The following is an 11,313-nucleotide window of genomic DNA, read 5'->3' on the forward strand; positions in this document are numbered from 1 at the left end:
TCCCTAGCTTCTCCATTACAGAGAGTGGCATAAGGTTTATCCCTGACCCAAGATCACATAGAGCTTTTTCAAAGCTCATGGTGCCAATGGTGCAAGGTATTAAGAACTTGCCAGGATCTTGTTTCTTTTGAGGTAGAGTTTCCTGAATCCAAGTATCCAAATCACTAATGAGCAAGGGAGGTTCACTTTCCCAAGTCTCATTACCAAACAGCTTGGCCTTCAGTTTCATGATAGCTCCTAGATATTGAGCAACTTGCTCTCCAGTCACATCTTCATCATCTTCAGAGGATGAATAATAGTCAGAGCTCATGAATGGCAGAAGGAGATTTAGTGGAATCTCTATGGTCTCTGTATGAGCCTCAGATTCCTCAGGATCCTTATTAGGAAACTCCTTCTTGCTTGAAGGACGTCCCAGGAGATCTTCCTCACTGGGATTTTCGTCCTCCTCCTCCTTTGTGCATTCGGCCATGTTGACTAAGTCAATGGCTTTGCATTCTCCTTTTGGATTTTCTTCTGTATTGCTTGGGAGAATACTGGGAGGAGTTTCAATAACTTTCTTACTCAGCTGGCCTACTTGTGCCTCCAAATTTCTAATGGAGGATCTTGTTTCATTCATGAAACTGAAGGTGGCCTTTGACAGATCAGAGACTATATTAGCTAAATTAGAATTATTTTGTTCAGCATTCTCTGTCTGTTGCTGAGAAGATGATGGATATGGCTTACTATTATTCAGCCTATTGCGTCCACCATTGTTAAAACCTTGTTGAGGTTTTTGTTGATCCTTCCAGGAGAAATTTGGATGATTTCTCCATGATGGGTTATAGGTATTTCCATATGGTTCACCCAGATAATTAACCTCTGCCATGGCAGGGTTCTCAGGATCATAAGCTTCTTCAGAAGCTACCTCTCTAGTACTGTTGGATGCATGTTGCAATCCATTCAGATTTTGAGAGATCATGTTGACCTGTTGAGTCAACACTTTGTTCTGAGCCAGTATGGCATTCAGAGCATCAATTTCAAGAACTCCCTTCTTCTGAGGGACCCCATTATTCACGGAATTCCTCTCAGAGGTATACATGAACTGGTTGTTTGCAACCATGTCAATGAGTTCTTGAGCCTCTTCAGGCGTTTTCTTCAGGTGAATAGATCCACCTGCAGAATGGTCCAGTGACATTTTCGAAAATTCAGAGAGACCATAATAGAATATATCTAATAGGGTCCATTCTGAAAACATGTCAGATGGACATCTCTTGGTCAGCTGCTTGTATCTTTCCCAAGCTTCATAGAGGGATTCACCATCTTTTTGTTTGAAAGTTTGAACATCCACTCTCAGCTTGCTCAGCTTTTGAGGAGGAAAGAATTTATCTAAGAAGGCAGTGACCAGCTTATTCCAGGAGTCCAGGCTATCCTTAGGTTGTGAATCCAACCATATTCTAGCTCTGTCTCTTACAGCAAAAGGGAAAAGCATGAGTCTGTAGACTTCAGGATTAACTCCATTCGTCTTTACAGTATCACAGACCTGCAAGAACTCAGTTAAGAACTGATAAGGATCTTCAGATGGAAGTCCATAAAACTTGCAGTTTTGTTGCATCAAAGCAACTAGTTGAGGCTTAAGCTCAAAGTTATTGGCTCCAATGGCAGGAATGGAGATGCTTCTTCCATCAAATTTGGAAGTTGGCTTTGTGAAGTCACCAAGCATTCTCCTTGCATTATTATTATTATTATTTTCGGCTGCCATGTCCTTCTCTTGTTCGAAAATTTCTGAAAGGTTGCTTCTGGATTGTTGTAATTTAGCTTCTCTTAATTTTCTCTTTAGAGTCCTTTCAGGTTCTGGATCAACTTCAACAAGAGTGCCCTTTTCCTTGTTCCTGCTCATAAGAAAGAGAAGAAAACAAGAAAAGAAAAAGGAATCCTCTATGTCACAGTATAGAGATTCCCTCAGGTTAGTAGAAGAAGAAAGGGGTAGAAGAATGAAGGAGGAGGTTCGGTTTATGGATGAAGAGAGGTGGAGAGAAGTGTTAGTAATTAAATAATTAAATAAAAGAAGAAAAGAGAAGAGAAATTCGAAATTAATTTTTGAAAAAGGGGTTAGTATTTTCGAAAATTAAAGATAAAATATAATTAAAATTAAAACATGAAACAATTAGTTAATTAAAAAGAATTTTTGAAAAAGGGGTGAGATATTTTCGAAAATTAGAGAGGAAAAAGTAGTTAGGTGGTTTTGAAAAAGATAAGAAACAAACAAAAAGTTAGTTAGTTGAATTGAAAAAGATTTGAAATCAAATTTTGAAAAAGATAAGAAGATAAGAAGTTAGATAAGATATTTTGAAATCAAATTTTGAAAAAGATAAATTTTTTTTTTTGAAAAAAGATAAGATAAAAGATAAAAAGATATATTTGAAAAAGATATTTGAAAAAAAAGATTTAATTTTAAAAATTACTTAACTAACAAGAAACTACAAGATAAGATTCTAGAATTTAAAGATTGAACCTTTCTTAACAAGAAAGTAACAAACTTCAAATTTTTGAACCAATCACATTAATTGTTAGCTAATTTTCGAAAATTTGATAAAAAGATAAGAAAAAGATTTTGAAAATATTTTGAAAAATAATTTGAAATTTTCGAAAATTATATAGAAAAAATGAAAAAGATATGATTTTTGAAAAAGATTTTGAAAAGATAAGATTTTTAAAATTGAAATTTTGACTTGACTTGTAAGAAACAACAAATTTTAAAAATTTTTGACCAAGTCAACCCAAAATTTCGAAATTTTGGAGAAAGATAAGGAAAAGATATTTTTGATTTTTAAATATTGAATGAAAAACACAAAAAAATGACCCAAAACATGAAAATTTTGGATCAAGACACAAGATGCATGCAAGAATGCTATGAATGTCAAGATGAACACCAAGAACACTATGAAGATCATGATGAACATCAAGAACAAAATTTTGAAAAATTTTTAATGCAAAGAAAACATGCAAGACACCAAACTTAAAAATCTTTAATGCATGGAAAATATGAATGCAAAAATGCACATGAAAAACAACAAAAGACACAAAACAAGAAATTATCAAGATCAAACAAGAAGACTTGTCAAGAACAACTTGAAGATCATGAAGAACACTATGAATGCATGGGATTTTCGAAAAAATGCAAGAAAAATTTTAAAAGCATGCAATTGACACCAAACTTAAAAATTAACACAATACTCAAACAAGAAACACAAAATATTTTTGATTTTTATGATTTTCTAATTTTTTTGTATTTTTATTGATTTTTTTCGAAAAACATTTTTGGAAAAACGAAAAATAAAAGAAAAATTTTGAAAAAGATTTTTGAAAAGAAAATTACCTAATCTGAGCAACAAGATGAACCGTCAGTTGTCCATACTCGAACAATCCCCGGCAACGGGGCCAAAAACTTGGTGGACGAAATTGTGATCACTTGTTATGTATTTATAAAAGATGTATACTCTGAGGGCATTGTTTATTTCCTTCACAATCTCGTTCAACTAACCAGCAAGTGTACTGGGTCGTCCAAGTAATAACCTTACGTGAGTAAGGGTCGAATCCACAGAGATTGTTGGCATGAAGCAAGCTATGGTCACCTTGCAAATCTCAGTTAGGCAGATTTAAAATAGTTTATGGGTTTTCGAAAATAGAAATAATAAAATAGAATATAATAAAAAGGATAGAACACTTATGCAGATTCATTGGTAGGATTTCAGATAAGCGGATGGAGATGCTGTAGAGCTCTTGGACGCCTGCTCTCCTACTCCTTCTACTCAATCCTTCTTACTCCTTTCCATGGCAAGCTTTGTATAGGGGTTCACCATCAACTGTGGCTACTTTCATTCCTCACGGGGAAATAACCTGTGCGGCTGTCACTCGCACAGCTAACCAGTCTGGAGGCATCACCCATGGCTGATGGCTACATCCCATCCTCGCAGTGAAAACTATGCAACGCACTCTGTCACAGTACGGCTAATCACCGGTTGGTTCCCGCTCCTACTGGAATAGAATCCCTCTTTTGCGTCTGTCACCAACGCCCAGCAGGTTAAAGTTTGAAGCACGTCACGGTCATTCATGATCGGAATCCTACTCGGAACACCACAGACAAGGTTGGACTTTCCGGACTCCCAGGATCCTACTCGGAACACCACAGACAAGGTTGGACTTTCCGGATCCAGATGAATGCCGCCAACTATCTAACTTATACCACGAAGATTCTGTTGGGGAATCTAAGAGATATACATTCAAGCTCTGTTGCATGTAGAACGGACATGGTTGTCAATCACGCACATTCATAAGTGAGAATGATAATGAGGGTAATCTGACTCATCACATTCATCATGTTCTTGGGTACGAATGAATATCTTGGAATAAGAATAAAAGAGAATTGAATAAAAGAAGATAGAATTTCATTAATACTTGAGGTACAACAGAGCTCCACACTCTTAATCTATGGTGTGCAGAAACTCCACCGTTGAAAATACATAAGCAAAAAGTCCAGGCATGGCCGAATGGCCAGCCCTCTCTAACGTGATCAATGATCCCCTAAGATGAAGAATAAAACAAAACTGAGATCAAAGATGTCTAATACAATAGATAAATGTCCTATATATACTAGACTAGCTACTAGGGTTTACATGAGTAAGTATTTGATGTATAAATCCACTTCCGGGGCCCACTTGGTGTGTGCTTGGGCTGAGCTTGATGAATTCACGTGTAGAGGCATTTCTTGGCGTCAAACTTCAGGTTATGACGTGTTTTGGGCGTTTGACTCCGGATCATGACGTTTTTCTGGTGTTTAACTCCAGACAGCAGCGTGTACTTGGCGTTCAACGCCAAGTTACGTCGTCATTCTTCGAATAAAGTATGGACTATTATATATTGCTGGAAAGCTCTAGATGTCTACTTTCCAACGCCGTTGAGAGCGCGCCAATTGGAGTTCTGTAGCTCCAGAAAATCCATTTCGAGTGCAGGGAGGTCAGATTCCAACAGCATCAGCAGTCCTTTTGTCAGCCTTCTTCAGAGTTTTGCTCAAATCCCTCAATTTCAGTCAGAATTTACCTGAAATCACAGAAAAACACACAAACTCATAGTAAAGTCCAGAAATGTGAATTTAACATAAAAACTAATGAAAACATCCCTAAAAGTAGCTTAAACTTACTAAAAACTATATGAAAACAATGCCAAAAGGCGTATAAATTATCCGCTCATCAAAACTCAAGATGGATCTAGAAGGGAGGTTGTCGAACCATCAAATTGCTGTTTTTGTTAAAGTAGTTGGAAAGGGGATGAGCGGATAATCTTTACGCTTTTTGGCATTATTTTTAGATAGTTTTTAGTATAATCTAGTTACTTTTAGGGATGTTTTCATTAGTTTTTATGCTAAATTCACATTTCTGGACTTTACTATGAGTTCGTGTGTTTTTCTGTAATTTCAGGTAATTTCTGGCTGAAATTGAGGGACCTGAGCAAAACTCTGATAGAAGACTGACAAAGGACTGCTGATGTTGTTGGATTCTGACCTCTCTGCACTCCAAATGAATTTTCTGGAGCTACAGAACTCCAAATGGCGCGCTCTCAATGGCGTTGAAAAGTAGACATCCAGAGCTTTCCTGCAATATATAATAGTTCATAATTTATTCGTGATTAGATGACGTAAACTGGCGCTCAACGCCAGTTCCATGCTGCATTCTGGAGTCAAACGCCAGAAACACGTCACGAACCAGAGTTGAACGCCAAAAACACGTTACAACTCGGCGTTCAACTCCAAAAGAAGCCTCTGCATGTGTAAAGCTCAAGCTCAGCCCAAGCACACACCAAGTGGGCCTCGGAAGTGGATTTCTGCATCAATTACTTACTTCTGTAAACCCTAGTAGTTAGTCTAGTATAAATAGGACATTTTACTATTGTATTCAGTGTCGTTTGACCACGTTACATCTTTGGTCTCAGTTTTATTCCATTATTCATCTCAGGAGACTATTGATCACATTTTGGGGGGCTGGTCATTCGGCCATGCCTGAACCTTCATAACTTATGTATTTTCAACGGTGGAGTTTCTACACACCATAGATTAAGGGTGTGGAGCTCTGATGTACCTCGAGTTTTAATGCAATTACTACTATATTTTATTCAAATTCAATCTTATTTCTATTCTAAGATACTACTCGTACTTCAACCTGATAGATGTGATGATCCGTGACACTCATCATCATCCGTCCCTATGAACGCGTGCCTGACAACCACTTCCGTTCTACACGTGAAAGCTAGAGTGTGTATCTCTTGGATTCCTGATGCACGACGCATGGTTGCCCTCGCCTGACAACCGAGCCTTCCATTTCGTGAGATCAGAGTCTTCGTGGTATAAGTTAGAATTGATGGCGGCATTCATGAGAATCCGGAAAGTCTAAACCTTGTCTGTGGTATTCCGAGTAGGATTCCGGGATTGAATGACTGTGATGAGCTTCAAACTTGCGATTACTGGGCGTGATGACAAACACAAAAGAATTAAGGGATTCTATTCCAACATGATCGAGAACCGACAGATGATTAGCTGTGCTGTGACAGAGCATTTGGACCTTTTTCACTGAAAGGATGGGATGTATCCATTGACAACGGTGATGCCCTACATACAGCTTACCATGGAAAGGAGTAAGAAGGATTGGATGAAGGCAGTATGAAAGTAGAGATTCAGAAGGAGCACAACATGTTCATACGCCTATCTGAAACTCCCACCAATGATTTACATAAGTATTTCTATCTTTATTTTCTGTTTATTTATTATTATTATTCGAAAACTCTATCACCATTTATTATCTGCCTGACTGAGATTTACAAGATGACCATAGCTTGCTTCATACCAACAATCTCTGTGGGATCGACCCTTACTCACGTAAGGTTTATTACTTGGATGACCCAGTACACTTGCTGGTTAGTTGAGCGAAGTTGTGAAATTATGTTTAGACCATGGTATTGAGCACCAAGTTTTTGGGGCCATTACCTGGAAATCAATTTTAAACAATAATTTAAGTATGAATCACAATTTCGTCCACCAAAAGGCTTTGCAACGAACTGCATCTGAGGCGTCGGTGAGATACATTCTGATCCTGAAGTTGCTGAGATGATGGCTGGGATCCGTAGTGCCATCGTACAAGGTCATGTCTGGGAGTTTAAAGTCTTTTGGGATTCTTGTCTTCATGATCTCCTTGGTGAATGGATCTTGCTCTTTGCGGGTGCTATCTTCGGGAGTGGATCGGCTGGCTTTAGTCTTGACATCGGCTTCAAGTTTTAGGAGTTTGTTCTCCAATTCCCGGCATTGCCTTATTTCTCTTTGTAGATCCTTCTCGGCCTCTCGTTGACGTAGAGCTTCTTCCTCAAGTTGTTTTAACCGATCTTGAAATGCATCCAGTGCTCCCTCGTTTGGGGAGTTCTTATTGTTGATTTGGGGAGTATCTTTTGGTGTGGAGTCCGCATTTTTATGCGGCGTTCTTTCTTCTAGATCTGAGGTGTGATCGTTGTTATGATCGACCGCCATGGTAATGGGATGACTTCCGGGTCCCCGGCAACGGCGCTGGTGCACGAAATTGCAATCACACTTTTGCAACTCCGCACAACTAACCAGCAAGTGCACTGGGTCGTCCAAGTAATACCTTGCGTGAGCAAGGGTCGATCCCACGGAGATTGTCGGCTTGAAGCAAGCTATGGTTATCTTGTAAATCTTAGTCAGGATATCAGAAATTATCAGGATTGATTGTGAAAGACAAAAGAACATGAAATGATTACTTGTTTTGCAGTAATAGAGAATAGGTTGAGGTTTTGGAGATGCTCCATCTTCTGAATCTCTGCTTTCCTACTGTCTTCTTCATCAAACACGCAAGGCTCCTTCCATGGCAAGCTGTATGTAGGGTTTCACCGTTGTCAATGGCTACCTCCCATCCTCTCAGTGAAAATGTTCCTATGCTCTGTCACAGCATGGCTAATCATCTGTCGGTTCTCGGTCAGGCCGGAATAGAATCCCGCGATTCTTTTGCGTCTGTCACTAACGCCCCGCCTGCTAGGAGTTTGAAGCACGTCACAATCATTCAATCATTGAATCCTACTCAGAATACCACAGACAAGGTTTAGACCTTCCGGATTCTCTTGAATGCCGCCATCAATTCTAGCTTATACCACGAAGATTCCGGTTAAATAATCCAAGAGATAACTACTTAATCTAAGGTAGAACGGAGGTGGTTGTCAGGCACGCGTTCATAGTTGAGAATGATGATGATTGTCACGGATCATCACATTCATCCGGGTTAAGAACAAGTATTATCTTGGAATGGAAGCAAGCATGATTGAATGAGAAACAGTAGTAATTGCATTAATTCATCAAGACACAGCAGAGCTCCTCACCCCCAACCATGGGGTTTAGAGACTCATGCCGTGGAAGATACACAAAGAAAACGTGTAAAGTGTCATGAGGTACAGATATAATGTCAAATGATCCTATTAATAGTAAACTAGTAGCCTAGGGTATACAGAGATGAGTAAATGACTTAAAAATCCACTTCCGGACCCACTTGGTGTGTGCTTGGGTTGAGCAATGAAGCATTTTCGTGTAGAGATCTTTTCTGGAGTTAAACGCCAGCTTTCATGCCAGTTTGGGCGTTTAACTCCAAGTTTCATGCCAGTTCCAGCGTTAAACGCTGGAATTTCTGAGGCTGATTTGCCATGCCGGTTTGGGCCATCAAATCTTGGGCAAAGTATGGACTATCATATATTGCTGGAAAGCCCAGGATGTCTACTTTCCAACGCCGTTGAGAGCGCGCCAATTGGGCTTCTGTAGCTCCAGAAAATCCACTTCGAGTGCAGGGAGGTCAGAATCCAACAGCATCTGCAGTCCTTTTTGGTCTCGGAATCAGATTTTTGCTCAGGACCCTCAATTTCAGCCAGAAAATACCTGAAATCACAGAAAAACACACAAACTCATAGTATAGTCCAGAAAAGTGAATTTTAGCTAAAAACTAATAAAAATATACTAAAAACTAACTAGATTATACTAAAAACAATGCCAAAAAGCGTATAAATTATCCGCTTATCAGGCGCCAATGTTCCGGGGGTTACCTGAAACTGTAGGTCGATCTCGGACGAGATCTTCTGCGCTGATCGAAACGGTTGTATCCGTTTTGTTGAGCTTGATGGTGATACTGATTCCTTCGTCCCCTGAGGGTGGGAGTACCTGCAAGGGACTCCGGTACTTAAGTTAGCACGGGTATTAAGCAGGTATTGAGTAGAATCAGAGTATGAGTTATACTTGGGTGCTCCAGTGTATTTATAATAGTGTAGAGTGACATTCTTAGATAAGATAAGTTAGTTATCTTATCTTTATCTTTTATCTTTTGAGTGAGGTCATCTTATCTTCAAGGAAACCGTCTTTATCTCTACGGGCTTGGGCTGCCCTTGGATTCGGGACATGTTTCTCTGTTTGGTCCCTTTATTGGGCTTTCCTGTGACTTGGCCGAGCTCTTTGAGAAGAAGTCGGGTCGTTCTGACCTGAAGAGGTCGGTCGCTTTGTCTGTAGAACATCCCAGGTCGGAGAGCTCGACCCAGGGTATGAACAGTTATCATATATTATTGTTGGATTTATCTTAAATTTTTTGAAAATTCAACTGTTGGGGGTATATTTGAGCAAATAAAAAACTTTTAAGACAAAATTAAAATAAAATAAAACTTAAGTATATTTTTAAAACTTTTGCCAACTTGTAGGAACAAAAAAATATAATTTATCCTTTTAAATATAATTCATAATTAATTTTGAGAATTATTGGGTCTTCTTTGTTATTTGAATTTTTTGTCATAGATTTAATTTTATTTTAAACAAAAAATTAATTAATTAATAAGAACTAATAATATTATGTCGTTATATAATGTGGCTTATTATTTTATGTAAATATTTTGGATTTATTAAATGAGAAAATAAGTAATAATTTGGATTATTATATCTATTTATTTTATAAAATTTAGTTTTAAAATAAATTGGTTGAACATTATATTATCAAAGTAGCATCTTTTGTGAAAATTGATTATTTTAAAATATTAAAAATATAGTAATATATAATTCATGCGAATATTGGTCAGTCCAAAGGTTTATATTTGGCCGAATTACATGCACATATTTATGGTGACTGTATACTTGAGTGATTAGGAATGATCAATACTTATTATTTATGTGGACAATAATCGACCCAAAGAAAGTTTATTGTGTAGCCAAATAATAAACATTGAACCATATGTTTATTTTCTATTTAATTATGTAACAATTAATTGACGCAAAAAAAATTTGGTGTTTGGCCAATTGATAAAAAATATATGGTAAAAAATAAATATGATTCTCATGTTCTCATGTGAATAATGAATCGATCCAAAGATTCGTTTATTATTTGACAAAAATTTGTTGAGAATATTTAGTAAGCTGTACTAAATAAATTTATTTGTGCGTAATTTATGTAGGTATGATCGGTCCCAAAAAAAAATTTGTATTTGGCCTAATCACACGCGCATTTATAGTAATAAACATGTAATATTCATCTCCTTTTATGTAAATAGTAAATTTGTCCAAAAATAGATTTATTGTTTGATAAAATTTTTTATCAATGTTTAATTATTGTATTAAAAATACTCTTACAAATTAATATTTTTGTCCAAAAATTAAATATTAATGTTGTGCTACATATTTATGATAGCCCACCATCATATAAATAAAATTCATTTGATATGTAACTTAGGTGAATATATTGTTTTGTTTTAAAGTTAAGTTTGCCAACGTATATATCTAGACTTTACATTAAAGGTTGAATAATCCTTTTTTTCATGGATAAAGTCTCAAATAGAAAAATTGAATTTTAAGAAGTGGGATTGTTTAAATCACATAAGTCTTATGATTATAAAATATGAGATTCCAAAAGACTCACATACAAGAATAAAAGTTACTGCTACAAAAAATTTTCTTAAAAAATATAGAAACACTTTGTTAAAAATGATAAAGTTAAAACAAGTAAGACATTTGTAAAACTAAATTTAAATGAAACATATATAAAAATATAAGTGAGTACATCTTATAAATGTCCTGACTTATTTTAAAATTAAATACACTAAAATTATAGCCGACTAATAGTATGCTTATGCATTTTATAGTTCCCTTTTACCACAGTTAAGCTAATTTAACTTATTTTATAGTTCTCTTCAAAAAAATTCTCAGTGTATGCAATAAAAAAAAGATCGAAATAAAAAATATTAAAAATATTTATTTGGTAAGTATTT

The 11,313-nt window shown here is 36.6% G+C and overlaps 1 non-coding gene across 1 annotated transcript; it reads left to right on the forward strand.

Moving 5' to 3' along the window:
- Window positions 1-1,232: 1,232 nt before the first annotated feature.
- LOC112700613 (small nucleolar RNA R71) lies at window positions 1,233-1,336 on the forward strand. Its single transcript, XR_003153520.1, has one exon. It is a non-coding gene; the product is annotated as a small nucleolar RNA R71 (small nucleolar RNA).
- The last annotated feature ends 9,977 nt before the right edge of the window (window positions 1,337-11,313 follow it).

Source organism: Arachis hypogaea, chromosome 6 (assembly GCF_003086295.3).
Source record: "Arachis hypogaea cultivar Tifrunner chromosome 6, arahy.Tifrunner.gnm2.J5K5, whole genome shotgun sequence".
Classification (NCBI taxonomy): Eukaryota; Viridiplantae; Streptophyta; class Magnoliopsida; order Fabales; family Fabaceae; genus Arachis; species Arachis hypogaea.